Source organism: Schistocerca cancellata, chromosome 1 (genome assembly GCF_023864275.1).
Source record: "Schistocerca cancellata isolate TAMUIC-IGC-003103 chromosome 1, iqSchCanc2.1, whole genome shotgun sequence".
In the NCBI taxonomy this organism is placed as follows: domain Eukaryota; kingdom Metazoa; phylum Arthropoda; class Insecta; order Orthoptera; family Acrididae; genus Schistocerca; species Schistocerca cancellata.
In genome coordinates, this window is record NC_064626.1 from 357,931,552 (window position 1) to 357,959,033 (window position 27,482).

Genomic DNA, 27,482 nt, shown 5'->3' on the forward strand with positions numbered 1-27,482 from the left:
CTTTCTTTGGGATTGGAATTATTATATTCTTTTTGAAATCTCAGTGTCTCATACATCTTGCTCAGCAGATGGTAGAGTTTTGTCAGGACTGGCTCTCCCAAGGCCGTCAGTAGTTCTAATGGAATGTTGTCTACTCCCGGGGCCTTGTTTCGACTCAGATCTTTCAGTGCTCTGTCAAACTCTTCACGCAGTATCATATCTCCCATTTCATCTTCATCTACATCCTCTTCCATTTCCATAATATTGTCCACAAGTACATCGCCCTTGTATAGACCCTCTATATACTCCTTCCACCTTTCTGCTTCCCCTTCTTTGCTTAGAACTGGGTTTCCCTCTGAGCTCTTGATATTCATACAAGAGGTTCTCTTTTCTCCAAAGGTCTCTTTACTTTTCCTGTAGGCAGCATCTATCTTACCCATAGTGAGATAAGCCTCTACATCCTTACATTTGTCCTCTAGCCATCTCTGCTTACCCATTTTGCACTTCCTGTCGACCTCATTTTTGAGACGTTTGTGTTTCTTTTTTGCCTGCTTCATTTACTGCATTTTTATATTTTCTCCTTTCATCAGTTAAATTCAATCTTTCTTCTGTTACCCAAGGATATCTACTAGCCCTCGTCTTTTTACCTAGTTGATCCTCTGCTGCCTTCACTACCTCATCTCTCAAAGATACCCATTCTTCTTCTACTGTATTTATTTCCCCCATTCCTGTCAATTGTTCCCTTATGCTCTCCCTAAAATTCTGTACAACCTCTGGTTTGGTCAGTTTATCCAGGTCCCATGTCCTTAAATTTCCACCTTTTTGCAGTTTCTTCAGTTTTAATCTACAGTTCATTACCAATAAATTGTGGACAGAATCCACATCTGCCCCAGGAAATGTCTTGCAATTTAAAACCTGTGTGCAGGGAGGAGACCCCCCAAGCGGGATCATTGCCGACAAAATTTTATTAAATAAATTTTTTATGCATAATGTTCGGCCTTGGGCATACTGTGGTGGAAGGTGCTGGCCGGAAGACCATGGTCGGCACATTCCTGCCACGTGCTCCTCGGTCAGACTCAAGTCCCACGGGTTGGTTGCGCTGACGGGGGTACGCTACTAGCAAGGCGCGTTGGCGGAATCAATCCTCCAATCAGAGACTAATCGTGTGATCACGTGGGGACACGGCCGGGAGCGGCGAGGGCGGCTTGGAAACAGCTCCGCGCTCTCTTAGCTTCTGACCTCGGCCCCGAGTAGTCGCTCCTCTAGCCTCTGCCTCTCTGATGAGCAGACGGCAACCCCTCTTGGGACTGCTCGGCCCTGCGTAGGCACCACTGTACCATCATTACAAGAATAAACTGGGTCCGTTCCACTTCAATTAATTTTCATTTCACAACGCCCTCCGCTCCTGACCTCTATCCTGACGAACACCTGGTTCCTAAATCTCTGTCTTACCATTATATAATCTATCTGAAACCTTTCAGTATCACCAGGCTTCTTCCATGTATACAACCTTCTTTTATGATTCTTGAACCAAGTGTTAGCAATAATTAAGTTATGCTCTGTGCAAAATTCTACCAGGCGGCTTCCTCTTTCATTTCTTACTCCCAATCCATATTCACCTACGTTTCCTTCTCTCCCTTTTCCTACTGACGAATTCCAGTCACCCATGACTATTAAATTTTCGTCTCCCTTCACTATCTGAATAATTTCTTTTATCTCATCATACATTTCTTCAATTTCTTCGTCATCGGCAGAGCTAGATGGCATATAAACTTGTACTACGACGGTTAAGATGCCAGATACCATACCACCTGGACTACATTTACCAAATAAAAAACGTATGCATCGACCCAGGATCGAACCATCCACATCCTGCATGCTAAGCCAAAACCCTACGCACTGTACCAACTGCATTGCACAACTGAAATGTGCTGTCAGAGGTAGTTACCATACATGAGGTTTCAGTGTCGCCAGATTGCCACTCTTTAACGTCCTTTTTCTCCCGGATGTATTCACCAGACGAAATTTTGTGACAGACATTTTTTTATCGCTGGCATGTGAGGAGCCGCGCTGCGAAGCCCGAGTGCGCGAATTTCGCTCCACCCAGTATATATAAGACTCATCGTCCAATTCCCCCCAGTCCCCGGTTCTAATCAAGTTTTTCTGGGAGGTTTGTCTTGACTGTAAGGTAAATGCCAGAAGTGGTAATCCTCTCTCCCCTCAACATCTCGCCTGGTAACTGGCTCAAAAGAACTGCAACTGTACAATGGGTTGATTGCAAACAGTCCATTTTTCTCCTTGGAGCAGAGACTGTAACAAACATGCAGTCTGAACACACGTAAATATATGGAGCATTCTGTTGAATACGAGACAGATAAATAAAGTCAGTAAAGTATCTGTTAATTAAAAAGTAATCGCCACAACAGTTAATAAATTTATCTTTTGTGAGACAACACAGTGAATGCCGTCAAGAAAAAATGTTTTCGGTTGCCTACGGAAACATGATTGCATCCAGGCGTGCACCTCTTCACCTGAAGCTAATCGACGGTCACGAATGTGGGCCTGCCCGCACGTTGCAATTCGATTTACATGCCTATGGAGCCTTAAAAAAAAGTGCACGTAGATTTGTTTCGGACGAAGAGGTGCACCGAGCGAGGTGGCGCACTGGTTAGCACACTGTACTTACATGCGGGAGGAAGACGGTTCAAACCAGTGTCTGGCCATCCTGATTTACGTTTTCCGTGATTTCCCTAAATCTCTTCAAGCAAATGCCGGGATGGTTCCTTTGAAAGGGCACGGCTGACTTCCTCCCGTAATCCGATGGCACCGATGACTTCGTTGTTTGATCCCCTCCCCCAAATCAACCAGCCAACCAACGATGAGGTGCGCGCCTGGATGCAATTATGGTTCTGTAAGCAACCGCAAACACTTTTCTATAAAAGCATTGCTCATCTTGTCTCACAGTTGGAAAAATGTATTAACAGTTACGCCGGTTACTTTTGAATTAATAAATAGCTTTCTTACACTTTTTCCATCTGTCTACTTTTCACTTGACTGCAACAAATATTAATCAAGAAATATCCAGAATGAGATTTTCGCTCTGCAGCGGAGTGTGCGCTGATATGAAACTTCCTGGCAGATTAAAACTGTGTGCCCGACCGAGACTCGAACTCGGGACCTTTGTCTTTCGCGGGCAAGTGCTCTACCATCTGAGCTACCGAAGCACGACTCACGCCCGGTCCCTCGCAGGAGAGCTTCTGTAAAGTTTGGAAGGTAGGAGACGAGATACTGGCAGAAGTGAAGCTGTGAGGACCGGGCGTGAGTCATGCTTCGGTAGCTCAGATGGTAGAGCAGTTGCCCGCGAAAGGCAAAGGTCCCGAGTTCGAGTCTCGCTCGGGCACACAGTTTTAATCTGCCAGGAAGTTTCAATCAAGAAATAACACGTTATTATATCAGTGCAAGCAGCGAAATAAATAAAACTGTTTAGTATCTTAGAGTCAGTGAAAATACAAAAAAAAATCATAGAATATGACAAATATTATTTAAAAACTGAAAAAATGTATATTGGTTTATGGTGTTGTCTTCACATTAGGCTACAGTAGGTAGAGATCGAGGATTTATAGGTAGAGTGCACTTTATCTGTTCGTACTTGTCTAAATGCGCGAGAAGAATACGCAGCTCGGCAAACATGATAGATGCGTACGTTAGAACAGCGTGATACTATTGTAAAGTGTCAGTTTGTGTCTTTACACACCCTCCGGAAGCAAGCTGCTGTCTCGCAAATCTGAAGCCCTAAACGGCCCAACGATTTTCTCTGACTTTGTCCCGAGACTGATATCTCATATAGTATAACACTCTGCTCCGACGAACGGGCTGCAGCGTACGCAGCAACCACACTACTGGCCATTAAAATTGCTACACCACGAAGATGACGTGCTACAGACGCGAAATTTAACCCACAGGAAGAAGATGCTGTGATATGCAAATGATTAGCTTTTCAGAGCATTCACACAAGGTTGGCGCCGGTGGCAACACCTACAACGTGCTGACATGAGTGATGTTTCCAACCGATTTCTCATACACAAACAGCTGTTGACCGGCGTTGCCTGGTGAAACATTGTTGTGATGCCTCGTGTAAGGAGTAGGAATGCGTACCATCACGTTTCCGACTTTGATGAAGGTCGGATTGTAGCCTATCGCGATTGCGGTTTATCGTATTGCGACATTGCTGCTCGCGTTGGTCGAGATCCAATGACTGTTAGCAGAATATGGAATCGGTGGCGTCAGGAGGGTTATACGGAACGCCGTGCTGGATCCCAACGGCCTCGTATCACTAGCAGTCGAGATGACAGACATCTTACCCGCATGGCTGTAACGGATCCTGCAGCCACGTCTCGATCCCTGAGTCAACAGATGGGGACGTTTGCAAGACAACTACCATCTGCACGAACAGTTCGACGACTTTTGTAGCAGCATGGACTATCAGCTAGGAGACCATGGCTGCGGTTACCATTGACGCTGTATCACAGACAGGAGCGCCTGCGAACCTGGGTGCATGAATGGCAAAACGTCATTTTTTCGGATGAATCCAAGTTCTGTTTACAGCATCACGATGGTCGCATCCGTGTTTGGCGACATCGCGGCGAACGCACATTGGAAGCGTGTGTTCGTCATCGCCGTACTGGCGTAGCACCCGGCGTGATGGTATGGGGTGCCATTGGTTACACGTCTCGGTCACCTCTTGTTCGCACTGACGGCACTTTGAACTGTGGCCGTTACTTTTCAGATGTGTTACGACTCGTGGCTCTACCCTTCATTTGATCCCTGCGAAACCCTACATTTCAGCAGAATAATGCACGACCGCATGTTGCAGGTCCTGTACGGGCCTTTCTGGATACAGATGATGTTCGATTGCTGCCCTGGCCAGCACATTCTCCAGATCTCTCACCAATTGAAAACGTCTGGTCAATGGTGGCCGAGCAACTGGCTCGTCACAATACGCCAGTCACTACTCTTGATGAACTGTGGTGTCGTGTTGAAACTGCATGGGCAGCTGTACCTGTACACGCCATCCACGCTCTATTTGACTCAAGGCCTAGGCGTATCAAGGCCGTTATTATGGCCAGAGGTGGTTGTTCTGGGTACAGATTTCTCAGGATCTATGCACCCAAATTGCGTGAAAATGTAATCACATGTCAGTTCTAGTATAATATATTTGTCCAATGAATACTCGTTTATCATCTGCATTTCTTCTTGGTGTAGCAATTTTAGTGTCCAGTAGTGTAGAAGATGCCTCTGCGTTCCCATTACTAGTTCCGGCACAAGGGATGTTCACAGCGCGAACTTCCTAACTGGACCACCCTACGCTGTCTAAAGATAGATAACTTGCAATACAGCAAGGAATCATAAATGTCTGTTTCTTTTTGATTACCAGGCTCTGCGGCGGACGTATTGCTCTTTCGCAGTCACAGTTTCACAAGTATTATGGGAGTGATGCGGTCTTTTTCCATTGTATAAGATCTTATTTGGGCAAAATGAATTTCACTTCACTTAAAATATCTTCAACATGGAGTATAACAGTTTTAGTTTTGTTCACAAATTGGTGGAACGAGATCATAAACAGTTATCACGTACAAAATTACATGTTTATTAGTCACATTTTTTATCTCCTACATTAGTTCTATGCGCACTAGCCGTGCGGTTTTTAACACTCTGCCCTGCGCTGACACACATTTACTCGTTCTCATTTATTTTATATGCCTCCGTACACCTCGTGCACTTTGTTTGTTCCGACGGCGCGGAATGCGATCGTCTTTTGTTTCATTTTCGTTCCTGTTGCAGCACCTACTGCACATCCACTCCTGTGAATAGAAGAGCACATGGAAATAATGCAGGAGCGAAAATGATCGTGTATAGTGATAACTGAAGGTGTTTGGAACAACGCGAAACGCGTTTTTCCTGCAAAAGATTTCATACAGTCGGAAAATAAGGTATAACCCCTTATTAAGTACGGGAAATTAGGAGTCTCTCGTCGTGGAAAAACTAAGAAAATTTAGAATATCTAGATATAATTTCCTCTTTGCACAGGGAATTTCAAGGGTTGTAAATATAGAATATTTATAATGCCCATTAACGTGAGGACCTATTACTCATATCTTTAACTATACAGCAACTGACGTACTTCTAGTTCCATTTTAAGGAAAAAAGTCGCCAGCCATCTCTGTCACTGGCAGCGTGGCGAATTGTGCCCTTGGGAGCTATATCACCATTATGCGTTGCTACTGTCTACGAGCTGTCTGACTATGACTCTAGTTTGTTTAATACACGGCGAACAAGGAACGCCAAGTTTTATAATGATGTTCCGTATTTAGAAGTATCGTCAGGGACTGTTTGTGTAATTTATTTGTGTACTGTTTTGAACAATGTTCCTACGGCAGAGAGGAATCCAGAAACCTAAAGTTGCATCATAGAATTGTCAATCACAATAAACATTAAAGAGCTCAATGCATTTGAACAAATGCTTAGTGTCACTGGATTATTACATAATACATTTCACACGACCTTCGATTGACCTAAAGCACCACATAACAGGTGTGATTCACGCGACTTATTATTTGTTGCGCCGGCCACAGTGGCCGTGCGGTTCTAGGCGCTTCAGTCTGGAACCGCGTGACCGCTACGGTCGCAGGTTCGAATCCTGCCTCGGGCATGGATGTGTGTGATGTCCTTAGGTTAGTTAGGTTTAATTAGTTCTAAGTTCTAGGCGACTGATGACCTCAGAAGTTAAGTCGCATAGTGCTCAGAGCCATTTTATTATTTGTTGCCTCACTGACACGAGGAAGGAACACGCACGCAATACCGCACCTGATAGTGAGTCACGGCTCCTCCAGGTCCTGTCGAGCGGAACCTGGGTATTGCAAGGAGGAGGGAAGCCATTTGGTGGAGATCCAGCGTCAAGCAGGAGTTGCTCTCGGGTTCTGCCTTATTTAGCCTGCCATCTCTATAGGATTCCCTTAAGTCCTCTCCGTTCTACGTGTTCACGAGAGCTGGCCAATACTTCAGTCTGTTTGCTAGTGCAGACCCTCGGTTACCGACGGCCTGTTACAGACTAACTGCATTTCATTTGATTTCCTACCCTATTTACCTTTGTGCGTAAACTGTACTTAAAACATGAGCGTAGCAGTGCAAATGTCGACGGTATGGACTATGAATCATACTTGGTCCAATCACTCAAAGCATTATCTGTTAAGAACAGTAACGCCCACTTCAAGTCATCGCCTCCAAGTTTTCATTCCGTGCAGCTCGGTTCTGTAAAAGACGTCCAACTCGGTCACCAGAGATGACGCAAATGAACTTCTTCTTCTGGGGGCGTGTGAATGAATGACCAACTTCAGAAGAAACCTGTCGATGCGGACATGGACTTGGTTGCTAGAATTGTTGCAGCCGCGGATACAGTACACCAAACTCCTGGGATTCCTGAGAGTGCAAGATAGTCGCTGCACACTCTGCCGTGACCTTGGCGGTCGACATTTGAAGGGAACAGTGCTGTATTTGTTACGTACCGTACTGTATATTGACAGAATAGTTTGAACATACTGTGGTAAAAGAGTACGTGTTTCGTCTGAAGATTATCACAGTAATCTGTGTTTTGTGTTATAGGGGTTGGTAATTGCATTTACAGGCTTTTTCACTGATGTTAAAATGTTTTCGTAGAGAAAAAGGCAACTAATGTCGCAAACGAAATAAATCATTAATGCATTATTACTCTCTAATGAGTCACTGGAGACCATCTGTACTGTATTCCAAAATACTCAAAGAATATCCCTGAACAAAATTCGGGATTTTATCTGTTTCATTCGGGTTTAACTTGTGCACGTCCCGGTTTGTGTTGATCGTTGAAAGGTTTTGTAGGAGTGCCTTGTGTCATCGTACATGAAGCTATTCCATGCTGCTAAGCACTTAGAGCCGGTAGCACGCTCAGGTTCGACGGAGCTGCAATTATAACAAAGTAGCACCTAATACGGAAATCTGTTGAAAGACGTATCCATTTTTTATTCATTAGTAAAAGGCTGTGGTTCATTGCTATAATGTGCAAAGTACTAACACAAGATCCCCGTGAAATCTTCCCTCGTTTACAAAAAATAGCTTCACGCTAGCAGAACGTATGTTTCTGGACACGACTCCTGGATTGGTAGCTTTCTTGAAGTTTCATTACTACGAAGGATAGTCATAACATTTTAATTACCATATCGAAAAAATCCTGTTGTGACTATCAAATATGATGTTGCTGTAAGTCCTCCTCTACATGTTCACCCCTCAATGCGACACATTTTTCCCAACAACGGATGACTTGACAGAACATTGGTTGTAGAAGTCTTCAGTTTTTCTGTTCAGAAAACTTTCCTCCACGAATTTCACCCCGTCATAATTATGGAAATGCCTGCAGTGTAAGAAAGGGCCATGGCTGCCATCTCATGAGAATACGTGGGGCTGAGACAACATTTGACAACCCAACGAAGCGGTATGTGTGAATGTGTCCTGCGCAGAATGAGCTGGCGTGTTGTCGTGGAGCAAAAGTACCCTTTGGACAGCTTCCCGCAACACTTCGTCGTGATAGCCTCCTGTTACCTTCACAGAATACACTCCTGGAAATTGAAATAAGAACACCGTGAATTCATTGTCCCAGGAAGGGGAAACTTTATTGACACATTCCTGGGGTCAGATACATCACATGATCACACTGACAGAACCACAGGCACATAGACACAGGCAACAGAGCATGCACAATGTCGGCACTAGTACAGTGTATATCCACCTTTCGCAGCAATGCAGGCTGCTATTCTCCCATGGAGACGATCGTAGAGATGCTGGATGTAGTCCTGTGGAACGGCTTGCCATGCCATTTCCACCTGGCGCCTCAGTTGGACCAGCGTTCGTGCTGGACGTGCAGACCGCGTGAGACGACGCTTCATCCAGTCCCAAACATGCTCAATGGGGGACAGATCCGGAGATCTTGCTGGCCAGGGTAGTTGACTTACACCTTCTAGAGCACGTTGCGTGGCACGGGATACATGCGGACGTGCATTGTCCTGTTGGAACAGCAAGTTTCCTTGCCGGTCTAGGAATGGTAGAACGATGGGTTCGATGACGGTTTGGATGTACCGTGGACTATTCAGTGTCCCCTCGACGATCACCAGTGGTGTACGGCCAGTGTAGGAGATCGCTCCCCACACCATGATGCCGGGTGTTGGCCCTGTGTGCCTCGGTCGTATGCAGTCCTGATTGTGGCGCCCACCTGCACGGCGCCAAACACGCATACGACCATCATTGGCACCAAGGCAGAAGCGACTCTCATCGCTGAAGACGACACGTCTCCATTCGTCCCTCCATTCACGCCTGTCGCAACACCACTGGAGGCGGGCTGCACGATGTTGGGGCGTGAGCGGAAGACGGCCTAACGGTGTGCGGGACCGTAGGCCAGCTTCATGGAGACGGTTGCGAATGGTCCTCGCCGATACCCCAGGAGCAACAGTGTCCCTAATTTGCTGGGAAGTGGCGGTGCGGTCCCCTACGGCACTGCGTAGGATCCTACGGTCTTGGCGTGCATCCGTGCGTCGCTGCGGTCCGGTCCCAGGTCGATGGGCACGTGCACCTTCCGCCGACCACTGGCGACAACATCGATGTACTGTGGAGACCTCACGCCCCACGTGTTGAGCAATTCGGCGGTACGTCCACCCGGCCTCCCGCATGCCCACTATACGCCCTCGCTCAAAGTCCGTCAACTGCACATACGGTTCACGTCCACGCTGTCGCGGCATGCTACCAGTGTTAAAGACTGCGATGGAGCTCCGTATGCCACGGCAAACTGGCTGACACTGACGGCGGCGGTGCACAAATGCTGCGCAGCTAGCGCCATTCGACGGCCAACACCGCGGTTCCTGGTGTGTCCGCTGTGCCGTGCGTTTGATCATTGCTTGTACAGCCCTCTCGCAGTGTCCGGAGCAAGTATGGTGGGTCTGACACACCGGTGTCAATGTGTTCTTTTTTCCATTTCCAAGAGTGTATTTCGGCAGTGTGCTCCAGTCACGGTTCGCCACTGACGCGCGTAATCTGTTACAGCACAGCACCGCCCCCATAACAGCCGCAAAAAAAAAAAAAAAAAAAAAAAAAAAAAAATCATGTTCAACATGTCGTGCAAGATACTGAAAAATGATCCATGACATATTTCGCCCGTTCCAATCTTTAAGGACCATAGAATCCACTTTTCTTTCGGTTCCCGATTCTTCACAGAGACATTGTTTACCATTTCGTTCTTCGTCATTCACACTTGTTTGAGCACACTGGACACATTTGCGCCGCCTAACCACAGCGTTTCATGGGTGAAGCATTACAGTTGTATACGCGTGCCTACTATACAGGGTGAGTCACTAACTATTGCCACCAAGAAAAACTCCGAAAATATGATAAGAGCTTTTGCATCCCGCCTGGAAGGCGGCGCGTGGGTTGGATCAGGAAAAGGTAAAACGCGTCGGTACTGCTGTATGAATTTAAATTCGCTTTACTCAAGCAATAAGAATACATAACTTGCAAGGTGGTGCGAAGTTGAAGCGAAGTTTCCTGGCTGGCTGCACCTGATGAAATGGGCAGAATCTGTAGCGGAGCTCGTAGAGCTGCACAGCACCAGCTAGAGGGCGCTGCCGTCGGTGTCTCGTGGTAGTGCCAACCTTTCGAACTATGTGGTATCGTTACTATCGATACCACAGGAGCTGAAATGTTTGTGGGACAAAAGTTGCATGCGACACAGGGGGCCATAATATGACGTTGGTGTTTTGTTGCTAGGTGGGGTCGCTTCAGAGATATGAAGGACAACTTTGTTTTTTTTTTAAATGGTATGCTATAGTTTGGTTCTTATTTTCTGATAGCTGCTGTCGAGACGAATCCAGTGATGTGTAACAGTAAGGTCTTTGAATGTCAACGAAGGTCAAAAAGATGGCATGAACGTCCATTTACAGAAGGTGTTCGAAGTGATGACCATTGGTATCAATGCAGTGCTGCAATCTTCTTATCATGGATTGAGTGGTATTCCTTATCACATCGGCACTTATCGAAGCACATGCTCTGACAATTCTCTCTCACATATCTTCAGGCGTAGTTGGAACGTCTTTATAAACAATGTCTTTTACGAATCCTCACAAGAAAAAAATCCAGAGGAATCAAGTCTAGCGAACGAGCCGGCCACGAGACATCTACGCAACCAATCCATCGATTTGGGAATTATCTCTGCAACTCATTTCCAGCCATCAGCGAAAAATGTGCAACACCCATCGTGTTGATACCACATTCTGTTCCTTGTTCCTAAAGGTATTTCTTCCAGTAACAGATCTAATTTTTCTAGAAGGAATGTCGTGTACTTCCTACCATTAAGATTTCCTTCGATGAAATGGGGGCCTATAATTCTGTCCTCCAGAGTCCCACACCATACATTCACCGACCACAGTTTTTGGTGTGCAACTTGCCGCAGCCAACATGGATTTTCAGTTGCCCAATAGTGCATGTTATGCATGTTAGCCTCGTCAGTAAATAAAATCAAACTAATAAATGTGTCATCCCTCTGAATGTGAAATTGAGCCCATCGGCAGAATTCAATGCGACGCATACAATCCGTACCAGTTAATTCTTGGTGGAGACTGATATGGTAAGGATGTTATTTATGGCTATGCAGAATACGAACAACACTACTCTGCCTCATGCCAGATTCCCTTGCGATTTGAAGCGAACTAACACAAGGATCTCGAACCATAGTGGCAAGAGCACCAATTTCCGTTTCCTCGTTAGTAACTTTCCTTTGCCAGATATGTTTTCGATGCGTTAAAGATCTATTTGTTCTCAATTTATCAAACAGATATTTAAATGTACGACGTGTAGGGTGAGTGCGTTGAGGTTATCTTTCAGCGTACAAGTCTCTAGCTCTCACTGAATTTAGTTGGCATTCTCCGTAAATGAGAAGCATATCGACTTGTTCTTCGAAGGAATACATCATTCACATTCACTTGATTTGACGATACTAGTCTTACCATTCCTATTAGTGTTGTATTGCGAAACCGTCGAATGGTATTAAATGTCAATGGCACGTTAGATGGATTCGCCGTATTTGGCGAATATTTACTATTTGCACAATATACGAGAGAGAATTGTCAGAGCATGTGCTTCGATAAGAGCCGAAGCTATAACGAATAATACTCGGTCCATGATATAAAGATTGCAGCACTGCATTGATACCAATGTTCATTACTTCGAACATCTTCTGTAAATAGCCGTTCATGCCATCTTTTTGACCTTCGTTGACCTTGAAAGACCTTACTGCTACACTTCATTGGATTCGTCTCGATAGCCGCTAGCAGAAAATAAGTACCAAACTATAGCATCCCATTTAAAAAAAGCAAGGTTGACCTTCATATCTCTGAAGCGACCCCAGCAACAAAAACCCAACGTCATCTTATGGCCCCCGTTGTCCCACGCAACTTTTGTCCCACAAACTTTTCAGCTCCTATCATACTTTCGGAGTTATTCTAGGTGGCAATAGTTAGTGACTCACCCTGTATGTAGGTTGTCCCAGCGTTGCTCTCCTTCAGTGCAGAAAACCAGTTAAAACACGATACTCCACTTCGTAATTTGGGCTGCGCCATTTAGTTCTGACTGCTCTACCAGCATGCTTCGGTGCTGTGAGGCGGGGATTCGGATGCATGTATACCACAACAGTAAATATTTACCTACAAAAAATTTAAGAAAATTAAAAATAAAATAAAAATTTACGTGTCTTCATTTTATCGAAATTATAACTAAATTTTATGAAGACTAAGACTCTTACGTAAATCCCCCTAAGGAATGAAATTGTGATTCTGGAAACAACCATTAGCATGTGATTAAGCAGTTATCTATCAAAGTTCTCTCTCTAATGAAAGCTAGATAGGGAAGGTATACAGAAGAGATTATTTGGACTATGTATAAATGAGAGACAAGTACTGACAGATTGAATATTTAGGCACGATCGCATTTCTCGGATGACAAAGTGTTGCTCGCTAATCGTGTACCTCTAGATCCAGTTCTGACTCCCAGTTTTTAATTTGATACTACACTGCGCAACGGAATCAAATTATTTCCAGTGCCAACGGGTAAGTTTGAAATTTGGTTCAAAAGTGCCTACAACCTTCGTCTGTAATGCTGCAAAAGCGTAGTGCCCTGTGACGTCATCTTGTGGCTCGATGACGCTTCAAACAGCAACGTGACGTCACATGCAAAGAAAAGGCAACAGCTCAGAAGTTTATGTGACGTATAAAGTCGCTTAATGATGTCACATTGGCACCAAGTTTCACAACAATTCTGCTCGACGCAACTGTTGACGTGTCATACTATAGGAAGGTCGTCACAGCCCCTCTTATACAGGGCGTTTCAAAAAGAAAGAGCAGATTTCAAACATTTATTTCTCAAAAACTACAAATGATAGAAACACAATTCCAACGGTCCTTCACTCAATATGAGTACCAAATGTTACACAACAAATATCAAAACTGTACCTCAATATGAGCACCATTTGTTACACGACAAATATCAAACCGGTATCTCATTTCTTGCCACACACGACGCAACTGGTCTTTAGTTACCGAATTCACGGCCGCAACAATTCGATGTCGTACCTCTTGAAGAGTAGCGGGCATAGGTGGGACATAAACACAGTCCTTTATGTACCCCCACAAATAAAAATCGCAGGGAGTAAGGTCTGGTGACCTGGGAGGCCACAGACGATGACATTGATCTTGTGCTCCTGCTCTTCCAATCCACCGTCCTGGAATGGTGTTATTTAGGTACCGTCGTACAGGTTCAGAGAAGTGTGGTGGGGCGCCATCTTGCATGAAGATGAAGTGATTTGAATCTTCCTGAAGTTGAGGAAATAGCCAGTTTTCTAACATGTCCAGGTAAATGGTTCCTGTGATAGTTTTCTCCATGAAAAAGAAAGGTCCATAAACTTTGTTTACCGAAATTGCACAAAAGACGTTAACCTTTGGTGAGTCTCTTTCATGTTGAATAACGTCCCTCGGAGTTTCACTCGCCCAAATTCGTACGTTATGCCGATTAACTTTACCAGAAATGTGAAACGTTGATTCATCTGAAAAAATTAATCGTTCGGCAAAATTGTCCTCTTCCATGTCCTGTAGAATTGCAGTTGAAAATTCGAACCTTTTGTTGTGGTCGTCAGGACGCAATGCTTGCAATAACTGCAGTTTGTACGGCTTCATGTGCAGACGGTTACTCAGAACGCGCCATACCGTTGTTTTAGACATGTTTAGTTCGTGACTTGCCCGTGTCGTGGATTTTCTAGGGCTCCTTTCGTAAGCTGCACGGACACGCTCGACATTTTCATCCGATGTGCGTGGACGACCCGTGCTTTTTCGCTTGCAGATGCAACCATCTTCTACGAATCTGTGATGCCACTCATAAATTTGCTTATGACGAGGCGGCTGTTTGTTGAATTGACGGCGGAATGCACGTTGCACACCAACAATGGACTCTAACTTTGCAAATTGCAGCACACAAAATGATCGTTCCTGTGGTGTCGTCGCCATTTTCCTACAAACAAACGCCAGCGCCACTGCGGATTTGCATGGAACTTCTGCGCGGACCATTGAAAAACTTTGAACCTTTCTCTGACAAGAAACGTTTGAATTGTGTTTCTATCATTTGTAGTTTTTGAGAAATAAATGTTTGAAATCTGCTCTTTCTTTTTGAAACGCCCTGTATTTCACTCCAGTCCGCAGCTCGTGGCCTAGCGGCTAGCGTTGCTGGCTCTGGATCACGAGGTCCCGAATTCGTTTCCTGGCCGGATTGGGAATTTTCTCAGCCCGGGACTGGGTGTTTGTGTTGTCCTCATCATTTCATCATCATCATCATTTGTGACTGTGGCTAGATCGGACTGTGTAAATAAAAATTGGACTGAGTAACAATTGAGACTTTTTACGGACGCTGATGACCGTGTAGTTGAGCGCCCCAAAAAACCAAACATCAAAAACATTTTACTCCTTCTGTTGACCCCTCTGTGCGATGGACGATGGAGGTCATAATCGCAACACCCAGCCTTGAAATCATGCAATTTTTCTTATGGATGGCTGAGGGAAAGATTACAGACACCCCTGCTCAGTAGCAACGCGTGAAGACCTCATGAGGTGGCATAAAGGGCGTCAATGAAACAAACCTTTGAGTTAAGTCGTTGTTTCCCACACTTTTCGCAGTCGAAAACGGACACTACGCAGTGCGACGAGCAACAGTGAGGCGTTGTTGACAACTTTTGACACTGCTGACACCCTAGGACGTCTCAATTCTTCTCTGTCGACATTGTGAGGTTGCATCCATGTTGAACATGATTACACCCCTTTAGAGTGCAGCGTGACAGAAATTTTTGCTGTCGTGTGCAGATTGTAACCACTAGGGACCGTTAAAAAACGTTCGACGAAATCTGAACGTGATACGAAGCAGCACAGGGTCCTTATGAGTGCTCAGAGCTCCTGTTTCACCCCGTCCTGTGGCACGATCATGAGAGAGTGCAATATTGAGAGATACGAGAATAAAATGGCAATGGGTCCCTATAAAACACCCACGTTCGCCAAAACCATCGATGGCATCCACCCACGTTTATTGAGACAGCCACTTAACACACCTCCGAGGCCAGGTAGCAGCCTGTAGGCGCCTCGGGCTACTTTGCAGATCACATCTGTGAAAGTATAGTTTTAAAATTCTCACTAAATTTGGGTGGATGCCATCGAGGGCTTTAGCGAACTGGGGCATTATAGATGGACCCTTTGCCGTTCTGTTCTCGCATGTGTCAATGTTTCACCCCTCCCCGATCACGCCACAGCAGCGAATGAAACAGGAGCTCTGAGAACACATAAGGACCCTTTGCTGCTTCGTATTCACTTCATATTTCGTCGAATGAGCTTGAACGTTCCCTACTGGTTCCAACCTGTACACGACAGCAAAAATTGCGGTGGCGTTACACTCCAAAGGGGTGTGATAAAGTACAATGGGGATGCAGCCCCACAACGTCCATAGAGAAGAATTGAAACGTCCAAGGATGCGAGGAGTATCAAAGGTTCCCTTGCTTATCGCACTTCAGACTGACGTTTCTGACAGCGATACGTGTGGAAGTGTGGGACTCAACGACCTAGGGAAAAAGCTGGTTTCATTGGCGCCCTTTATGCCAGCTCCTGCGGCCTTTTCGTTTACATTCTGAGTGGCGGAGTGTCTAAAACGTTTCCCTCGGCTACCCACAAGAAAACTGCGTGATCTGATCTCTGGGCGTCGCGGTTCTGAACTCCATCACAGAGGCGTCTAAAAAAGGAGTGAAATGTGGGTAATATGGGATGTGAGGACCTTTCTACAATGTGACACGTCCAATGCGGCGTCGGGCACAATTGTGGTGAAATTTGGTGCCAATGTGACATCATTAAGCCACTTGAGACGTCACTTGCATTTCTGAGCTGTGCCCTTTCCTTCGCACGTGTCGAACACTGCGCTGTTTGAAGCGCAGTCGAGCCAGAGGGCGGCGTTTCAGGGCGCCACGCTTTTGCAGCGCTACGAAGCTAGGCTTTAGCACTTTCGAGTCAAATTTCAAACTTATACGCTGGAACGGTAGACAATTACGCGGCTTCAAAAAACTGATTCTTTAATTCCGTTGCGCAGTGTATGTTTCCTGTTTTTTATCTTCATAATTACGAGTATTCAGAAAATTCTGATAGATGTCTCTTCCTGGAGAACGTCCGACAAAAACAAACTCAAATGTATTTACATACTTTCTAGCTTCGCTTGCGGAATGAATCTGAGTTTAAAAGTGCCTTCAGAAAAGTAGCATTTTAAGACAGCAACTATGTCTGCCTCTTTTTTTTGAATAACTTATTTGTAAAGCTTTCACTACAAATTCTGTCAGGAGCTACAGTTAGCTCAAGAAATAATGCACTCATCTTTATTACCTTACTAAATGCAATTTTAGCGTGACTCCTGAACGTAAGAAAATGAACTTCAAAGCTTTGACAAGGCCTACAATCAGTTCGTCTTCTACGTACGCTTGGTGGAGTTTTGCTCGTCTCTAATGACTTAGAGGAACTGCAGTCTATAGTTTTCGTCCTTGGAAAAAAATGCGAGTAAGTTGCATATAAAAAACACATTTTGCACACGTCAGTGTAGATTGAAAATCTTATAATGGGAACAAACACTATAGACAGTGTAAAATCATGGTCAGCTATTGAACAATAAAGCATCTCCTCCACAAAAAGCTAAGGCAGAGGGTATTTGAAAAAAAACTTAGTTTGTTCAAATCAAAATGCCAGTAGACTTGAAAGAAAGAGTCTTCGAGCAGTGAACTCTTGCCGCTTAATTGGTGACTACGGGATACGGGCGTTAAACTAAGTCTTGATAGGGAAACTGAGAAATGTGCAGAGAAGAGCCAACTATTCGCGCAGTGACCAAAATCAGTGATTTACTAGAGGGGTTTCTGCTGCTGAATTGGAACTGGGCGGGACATGTGGCTAGAACAGACGATGGAAGGTGGGCGGCTCTCAAGCCCAGCCCACGGGAAAGCAACCGCTCACAAAGCAGACAGTTGGGGTAAGACACGAGAAGACTACCTGGCCACAGCTGGCAGAATAGAAGTCGAGAGAAGCACAAATGGCGCGAACCTTCAACATCAAGAGACTACGTCTCATTAGAGATTTAAAATAGCAGTATAAATTAAAAATATAGCGTTAAACGCAAGGGAATCCAGTAGATTAAAGAGCGATAGTAGAATCAATGGATGGCGTCCGAAATTGCCTCTGTTGTACTGTACAGTATTAATAGTGTAAGGAGGACTGATTCCGTTTCTTATTTTTTTCCTTCGTTTAGCTTCAGAACAACTGAACAAGCAGCTACGCATAGTTTTCACTACAGTGTATGCTCAGCTCATAGTGGATACCAACGAAACTCTTCGAGAGGAAAATTTTTAGTAGAGACAGCTCATATTGAAAACAAATACACTACGTGATCAAAGGTATCCGGACACCTGTCTGAAAATAACTTGCAAGTTCGTGGCGCCCTCCATCGGTAATTCTGCAATTTAATAGGGTGTTGGCCCATCCTTAGCCTTCATGACAGCTTCCACTCTCGCAGGCATACGTTCAATCAGGTGCTGGAACGTTTCTTGGGCAATGAAAGCCCATTATTCAAAGAGTGTTGCACTGGGGAGAGCTATAGATGTCGGTCGGTGAGGCTTTGGACAAAGTTGGCGTTCCAAAACATCCCAAACGTGGTCTATAGGATTCAGATCAGTCCATTACAGAGATGTTACTGTCATGTAACTACTCCGCCACAGGCCGCGCATTATGAACAGGTGCTCGATCGTGTTGAAACGTGCAGTCACCATCCCCGAATTGCTCTTCAACAGAGGGAAGCAAGAAGGTGCTCAAAACATCAATGGAGGCCTGTGCTGTGATAGTGCCACGCAAAACAACAAATGGTGCAAGCCTCCTCCATGAAAAACACTACAACATCATAACACCACCCCCTGCGAATTTTATTATTGGCACTACACACGCTGGCAGATGACTTTCACCTCGGATTCGTCATACCTACACCCTGCCTTAGGATCGCCATGTTGGCTACCGTGATTCGTCACGCCACACAACGTTTTTCGACTGTTTAATCGTGCAATATTTAAGCTCCTTACACCAAGCGAGGCGTCGTTTGGCATTTACCGGCGTGATGTGTGGCTTATGAACAGCTGCTCGACCATGAAATCCAAGTTTTCTCACCTCCCGCCTAGCTGTCATAGTACTTGCAGTGGATCCTGATGCAGTTTGGAATTCCTGTGTGATGGTCTGCATAGATGTCTGCCGATCACACATTACGACCCTCTTACACTGTCGGCGGTCTCAGTCGACAGACGAGGTCGGCCTGTGCGCTTTTGTGCTGTACGTGTCCCTTCACGTTTGCACTTCACAATCACATCGGAAACACTGAAAATCTCGCGTGCAGACGTATGACACAAGTGACACCCAATCACCTGACCACGTCTGAAGTCCGTGAGTTCCGCTCTCTCACGATGTCTAAGGACTACTGAAGTCGCTGGTATTGAGTACCTTGTAGTACATGGCAGCACAATGGACCTAATATGAAAAACGTATGTTTTGGGGGTGTCCGGATGCTTTTGAACAGATAGTGTATGACTCAGCTACACTAACCAGATCTCAATAATGCTATCGAACCTTGGAATTGAGTAATGTGAATTCATACAGCAAAGCCCCAACGGCCACAAGACATAGTAGCTGGTGACAGCCAACTGCACAAAATACATGGTTATTGATAAGTATCTCTACCTCTGGGCTTTCAGAATACGACTGCGACATTGCTACAACAGATACAGAAAACAGGCACAGACCAGTGGATGGAACATCTCTCCACGTTTTAAACTCACATTAAACCTCCCCAACATGGGCACCTCTGTGACGCAGCAGACGTCAGTACCTGCATGTAATTGAAGTCGATTCTGCTGCGACTGGGTTGGCGCAACACAGCAGCCCGCTTTGGAATTCTGTTCATTGGGTTGCCTTTCTGCATGTGCGAACTAATTCGATGCTACAGTACGGAACGGATGATTTGATTACATGTTCTCACACGGTTCGCTCTGCATTTCCACCGTTGCGAGTCGAAACTGGGAGAGATGTTTTATCCATTGACATGTGTCGCTTTTCTGTCTGTCTGTAGTTTTCGAGGAGTTGTCTTCTTAAATCTGGAAAGTATGTATGAACAACCCTACACAGCAAGCTTCGAGTATTGATTACAGTTTGGAATCTCACCAAATATGCACATTAAACGATAACCAAAATCCGGAGAGTACAGATTAAGCTTTAACTGAGGAAAGGAATGCTGGAGGTAGCAATTGATGGTCGTCAGTTGGAAAACTAGGCTGAACACACTGAAAAACAAGTGGTCTAAGGATAACGCAACACGCCTGAAGTGGGAAGGCCTGGAAGGGACCTGGACTCTACTCCACCTCAATGCGAGCCCGGTAACATAACTACTGCATCACCTCGATCCATAGAAGTGAATCAAAATGGCTCAAAGCACTATGGGACTTAACTTCTGAGGTCATCTGTCCCCTAGAACTTAGAACTACTTAAACCTAACTAACCTAAGGACATCACACACATCCATGCCCGAGGCAGGATTCGAACCTGCGACCGTAGCGGTCGCGCGGTTCCAGACTGTAGCGCCTAGCACCTAGAACCGCTCGGCCACTCCAGCCGGCAGAAGTGAATCAAGTGTGTCCATTCTCCGTGAGCAGTATATTATGTAGAGGAGAATTCAAGTTTGGCTCGGAATGAGGATGCAGAACGACTATTGGTTATGTGACATCTATGTGAACACATAGGCCTTTGCATTCTGTAAAAACGATCTCTGATTTTCAGTCAACGACTCATTGTGCTCAAAACGGCTGATAATATTAAGAGGAAGACAGGGGGCAGGAGATTCAGTTACTTATTACTTGATTCTTCCTTTACTTGTTAGGCTACTACATCTTCTGCCAGTCTACTTGACTGCGAAATTTTGTTCAGTCTTCCGACTATTTCACACAAACTTATTTTTGTATATTTGCTGAAGACATCTACTAGTTTGTCTTCAGCTCGTGTTATTTAATACGTACAACAACTTCATATACCTCTTTATCACAATCATATATTCTAGATAAGAGAAACATTTACTCACCAACGACTACTTAAACATTTATGCAAGGCTGAAACCAAAACTGTTTCTAACGTGATAACAAGAGGGAACACATGAATTATAGATATAATAAGAAAGAAGACTGGTAGTTTCAAGCGTGCCAAATGTAACCCCAACAACTTATATTAATTACAAAGTGGGAGACATGATCTGCCACGGGACTATAATCTTTTTCTTAAACGAAATCAACAGTTTTTTCGTCAGTTATATCTTTATTTTATTACTAAGTCTCTATTTTAAATATCTATGTTAATCAACACGACTTGAATTGTGATATTTATTCTATTGCTTTCAGGAAACCGAATATTATCGTATTTGAGCATTATCAATGTAGGTGTTCCGCTCGTCATTCCGCTTTCGGCAACTTCTGTGCTTCAGTAGTTGTAGGACGTAATTCGCAGATTACAATGATTCAGAATATTATTGTATTGTGGATGTTTAAGGTTTTATTTACATGAGAGAAAACTATGGAAATAAAACCAAAAATGGCAATACGTGCTTGAACCAAACCTCGACTCCCCGTGTCTAAACTCAACTTCTGTTACGCAAACTCGTATATTCCGGCAAATAAATACACACATCACAAAAAGATTGGCATCGCCCCGGTTCCCAGAACTCCTGAAGACAGACGAAGTCTATGTATATTGTATAACAGACACAGTTCCTTTGACTGTTCAGAGACGTCACTTAAGCCACCCAAAGGTGTAAACAACCATGCATGAGCGCCTATTAGACGGAGAGGGTCCGACAGCCAATCAGTTCCAGTCATTCCACCAGGAAGGAGGTACACGGCTCGTGTTGTCTGTAGTTCAACCGTGCCTAGACGGTCAATACCGCGGTTCGATCGCGTCCGCATTGTTATTTTGTGCCGGGCACGGCTCTCAACAACGGATGTGTCCAGGCGTCCCGGGGTGAACCAAAGCGATGTTGTTAGGAGATGGAGGAGACACAGAGAGACAGCAACTATCGATGACATGCCTCGCTCCGCCGCCCAAGGTCTACTACTGCAGTGGATGACCGCTACCTACGCATTATGGCTCGGAGGAACCCTGACAGCAACGCCACCATGTTGAATAATGCTTTTCGTGCAGCCACAGGACGTCGTGTTACGACTTAACTGTGCCCAATAGGCTGCGTGATGCCCAAACTTCTCTTCCAACGTCAATGGCGAGGTCCACCTTTTACAACCACGGCACCATGCAGTGCGGTACAAATGGGCCCAACAACATGCCGAATGGACCGCTCAGGATGGGCATCACGTTCTCTTCACCAATGAGTGTCGAATATGCCTTCAACCAGACAATCGTCGAAGACGTGTTTGGAGGCAACCCGGTCAGGTTGAACGCCTTAGACACACTGGCCAGCGAGTACAGCAAGGTGGAGGTTCCCTGCTGTTTTGAGGTGGCATTATATGGGGCCGACGTACGCCGCAGGGGTCAGGGAAGGCGCCGTAACGGCTGTAAGATACGTAAATGCCATCCTCCGACCGATAGTACAACCATATCGGCAGCATAATGGCGAGGTGTTCGTCTTCAATGACGACAATTCGCGCCCCCATCGTGCACATCTTGTGAATGACTTCCTTCAGGATAACGACATCGCTCGACTAGAGTGGCCAGCATGTTCTCCAGACATGAACCCTATCGAACATGCGTGGAATAGACTGAAATGGGCTGTTTACGGACGACTACTCCGAATCGCCTTTGAGAAGTGGGACAACATGGACCAACAGTGCCTTGATGAACTTGTGGATAGTATGCCACGACTAATACAGGCATACATCAGTGCAAGAGGACGTGCTACTGGGTATTAGAGGTACCGCTGTATACAGCAATCTCGTCCACAACTTCTGAAGGTCTGCTGTATGGTGGCACAACATGAATTTGTGGTTTTCATGAGCAATAAAAAGGGCGGAAATGATGTTTATGCCGGCCCTGGTGGCCGAGTGGTTCTAGGAGCTACAGTCTGAAACCGCGCGACCACTACGGTCGCAGGTTCGAATCCTGCCTCGGGCATGGATGTGTGTGATGTCCTTAGGTTAGTTAGGTTTAAGTGGTTCTAAGTTCTAGGGGACTGATGACCTTAGAAGTTAAGTCCCATAGTGCTCAGAGCCATTTGAACCATTTCTTGAAATGATGTTTATGTTGATCTCTATTCCAATTTTCTGTACAGTTTCTGAAGCTCCCGGAACCGAGGTGATGCAAAACTTTTTTTTATGTGCGTACTATGAATAACATTAACTGATCATCTACAATGAATCTGTATTATTCATCAAAATCATGTTTCACAGATGAAAATACTCTTTAAGGGAAACAAGGGAAAACATATTTTCATCGTGCTGAAACATTCCTACATCTTCTGCAAAAAATGTGGCAGCATGTATTTCTGTCGCATTTGTTGTGCCAGCGAGCATGTAATCTTACTATGTAACACACACATAACACATCCTGTCATTCGCGTTAACAGTGTGAGGCGTACGGGCAAAATTATGCAGTTCCTCAAAAACAGTGAGTAGTGAACGATGCAACAGACCAAAGACCTGGCGCATGTTAAACTGGATCGGGCAATCAAATCATGAAGAATGTGGCCTGTTGTTCATTGATGGTCACGCTAATGGCAAATGGACGTGAAGTAGAACACCTGTTTAAGGAGCAATTTCTGTTCGGACTGCAATCATCACACAGGAAATCTCGAGGAGAATATCGTCCCGTGTGCGGAAAAAACTAAGTACTGGCTGTTCGTGTGGATGTGGAATATCTTCAAGTCACGTGTCTCTGATGAATACTTTGCATAACCGTGCCTTGTGCCAATAACAGTTGAAAAGGTCACGGGCGCTGAGCAAACCTAGCTTACACCAGCACTCAGAACACTGTCCGTGGTTCCTCCACAAGAGCACTGCCATACTGATATCTGAGTCGTCTGTTCTTTTAATCAACAAGGCTACGTTATGAAGGTGTATAATCGTTCACTGATGAGACAAAGAAACTGCGCACTGCCCACAGCGACAATGAATGCCACCTAATTGCGATGGGGGCACATGACTCTGTAACGAAAGTGAAACAGCATAGGTGCCGGCACAAGTGTTCCAGGGTACACCGTTCAACGCACATTGCTGAACATGGGACTCTGCATCAGAAGACGTCACGGAAGGGTTTCCCAATGAAATCGTCAATTACAATTACCGTGGGCACGAGATCATAGAGATTAAATCGTGGGTCAAAGGAAACGGATTGCCTGGTTGACTGAATCTCGTTTCCTGCTACACCAGTTCGATGATTGTGTCTGGATACGCCATCATCGAGGCGGGTTGTTCGAAACACGTATCGCGTCATGGACGCAAGCGGGTGGGAACAATATTATGGTGTGGGGGATAATCACATCAGCTTCCATGGGGCCTGTGGTAGTAATCGAGGGACCGAGATAGATGTAGGATGGAACTGAAGGCTACATACACAGCTGGTTTGAATCATACTTAACGAACAAAGAGCAAAATAACTCAAATAATGTTGGGAGGGTGGTAAATTCTAGTGTATGGGAAGTTATTACAAAGGGAGTCCCACAGGTTTCAATTTTGAGTCCTCTGCTGTTCCTTATTCATGTGAATGACCTCTCACTTAACGTTCAGCAAGCAGAACTAGTACTTTTTGCAGATGACACGAGTGTTATAATAAATCCCATTCCTGAAAAAGCAGCTGAAGATATTGTTAAGGATGTCTTTCAAAGAACTATTAAGTGGTTCTCAGTAAATGGACTCTCCCTTAATTTTGAAAAATCTCACTATATCCAGTTCTTTACACCGAATAGAGTCATAGCGACAATTGATGTAGCATATGAACAGGGCTCACTTAACAGGATAGATTTTTCCATATTTTGGGGTGTTCAAGTTGATGACAATTTGAACTGGAAGAAGCATATTACTGAGCTTCTCAAACAATTACGTTCAGCTTCTTTTGCTCTTCGTATAATCGCTAGTCTTGGTAATAAACAGATCAGACTCCTTACGTACTCTGCACATTTCCACTCAATAATGTCCTGTGGAATAGTTCTCTGGGGTAACTCACCACTTAGACATAAAGTATTGATTGCACAAAAGAGAGCAGTGAGAATAATTAGTGGTGTTCACCCAAGGACGTCATGTAGGCACCTATTCAAGGAGTTAGGTATTGTAACTGCACCATCAGAGTACATATATTCGCTAATGGAATTCGTTATAAATAATCCATCTCAATTCGCAAAGAACAGTGATGTTCATGTGTACAATACTAGAGAGAAAAATGACCTTTACTATCCGTTATTGAAGCTGTCAGTTGCTCAAAAAGGAGTACATTATTCAGCAACAAAAATCTTTGATCATTTGTCCAACAACATAAAGTGTCTGGTAGGTAGCAGATCAAGTTTAAAATCTAGCTTAAAATCATTTCTTATGGACAACTCCTTCTATTCCATGCACGAGTTTCTGTTTCAAAACTGGTAATAAAAAAATTGTACCTCTAAATGTAGTTGCATGTGTAGAACTAAAAATTTCAGTAATATTAATATTAGCACTATTCGTCTGTGTATACAGAGTGTTACATAAAGGTACGGCCAAACTTTCAGGAAACATTCCTCACACACAAAGAAAGAAAATATGTTATGTGGACATGTGTCCGGAAACGCTTACTTTCCATGTTAGAGCTCATTTTATTACTTCTCGTCAAATCACATTAATCATGGAATGGAAACACACAGCAACAGAACGTACCAGCGTGACTTCAAACACTTTGTTACAGGAAATGTTCAAAATGTCCTTCGTGCACAGTGTCTGAGCTTATTTCTCTTTTTATGGGTTGATAACCCTGGCTGGTATGGGCACAGCCTTTATTTTTCGGCCATTGGAATTATCCTCTACGATTACCAATTTATATACGCATGTCACCTCTCTTAACACATACATACGTAAGTTTTCCTTCATAACAAAGTGTTTGCTGTAAGCACATAGTCCCATTATTGTCAGTCAGTATCTGCCCAGTGTTTAGCTTGAGAAGCATGAGCGCGCAGATCGACGTCCGTTACCGTTCCCGCTCGGTTTCGCGTGTTTATACTAGTGCTCATGTCGTGCGTCCACATAGTCTTTACTGCACAAATTCGTGAAGCTCGTGATAAGCGGCATGATCCTTTGTGAAATCTTCGATGCGGTGACAAATGGTTTCCATATCAGCGACCCGAAGAAAGTATTTCACCTCGTCGCTCACACTTATTCAGTGGGGATACCAGCCGTACATCCGACATCCGCCGACAAGATAAGTTTCTTGCCGCTTCTCCGACTATGTCGAGCACAGAAAATTCATATTTTTACGAAGTATTTTCTTTGTTTATTTTACTATTATTTTTAGTTCATCACGCGCACACCCACATATCTCACACGCACACTAAACATTTTGCAAGCAGGTTTCGTATGTTTTTGAGCGTTGTTTTTGAGCGTCTATCATACCGTTGCATTACACAAACTTTTTCTGCTATCCTTTCCATATACTACACACACAACAAAAAATAAATAAAAATAAAAATACAATTACAAAAATAAACTTATCCGTATCATTTGCTGACATGTCATTATCGTTGCTTATATACATTACTGTCTGACTGTATTTTTTTTAGTACATTTTGTTAAACTATAATTTCGTTACTTTGTTCAATTCCAGTTATATGAGTACACTTTTTACTCTCGTTTGGATTTACATTCTTTTTATAACATTTATACAACAATAGATTCGTTTTCCCTTTATGGCATAAATTGACATACATTTCATTTCAATTTACAGTGACTTCTTGTCGTAGCGTATTCATCAAGTTCAAAGAATTAAAGAAGTAAACAACAGTCGTTACAACATTTTCTACGCGGTGCTTAAATAACTACGCATGGCCTCGCCTCTCTACCCTTCTTCAGGAAAGATCTACACACTACAGGGTTGAGGAAATTTCACGGAAAGGCTCAGTTGTGCCTCTTTACTAGACTTAATTGTTATTCCCAGAACAAAAATAGTTTGTTGTTTGTAAACATAACGCAAACCTGACGATACCAAACGTATCGATTACTTATTCAGTGTTTAAAATGCACCTCAATATTCACTTGCTTTATTTATCGTCTAAATCATAACCATTTCATATGCCGAGGTATACAGAGCTGTATCATCAGAACTACATGTCATGTACAACAAGCGTAAAATAGTGTTTATAAAAGTAACAAACGTGAAAAAAAAGTTCAATGTAAATCATGTGTTTGACGCTTTCATAAGTAGTCGATGCTCACAGTAGTTAGGTTTTGACCCCTTGATTATTTGGTAGTGCTCCACCTTAGTTTAGCATAGTTATATGCGACGTACTGTAGTTGTATTCTTCTATACATATTTTCACACTATCACATTCATACCTATCATTAACGTACAACTATATTTACTTGCGGTGCACCCTTTCTTATGTTTATATGGTACCTAACACTCGACAAGCATTTATGTTTCTTCACCTTTGCCGGTCGCGGTGGCCGTGCGGTTCTAGGCGCTCAGTCCGGAACCGCGTGACTGCTGCGGTCGCAGGTTCGAATCCTGCCTCGGGCATGGCTGTGTGTGATGTCCTTAGGTTAGTTAGGTTTAAGTAGTCTAAGTTCTAGGGAACTGATGACCACAGATGTTAAGTCCCATAGTGCTCAGAGCCATTTTTTT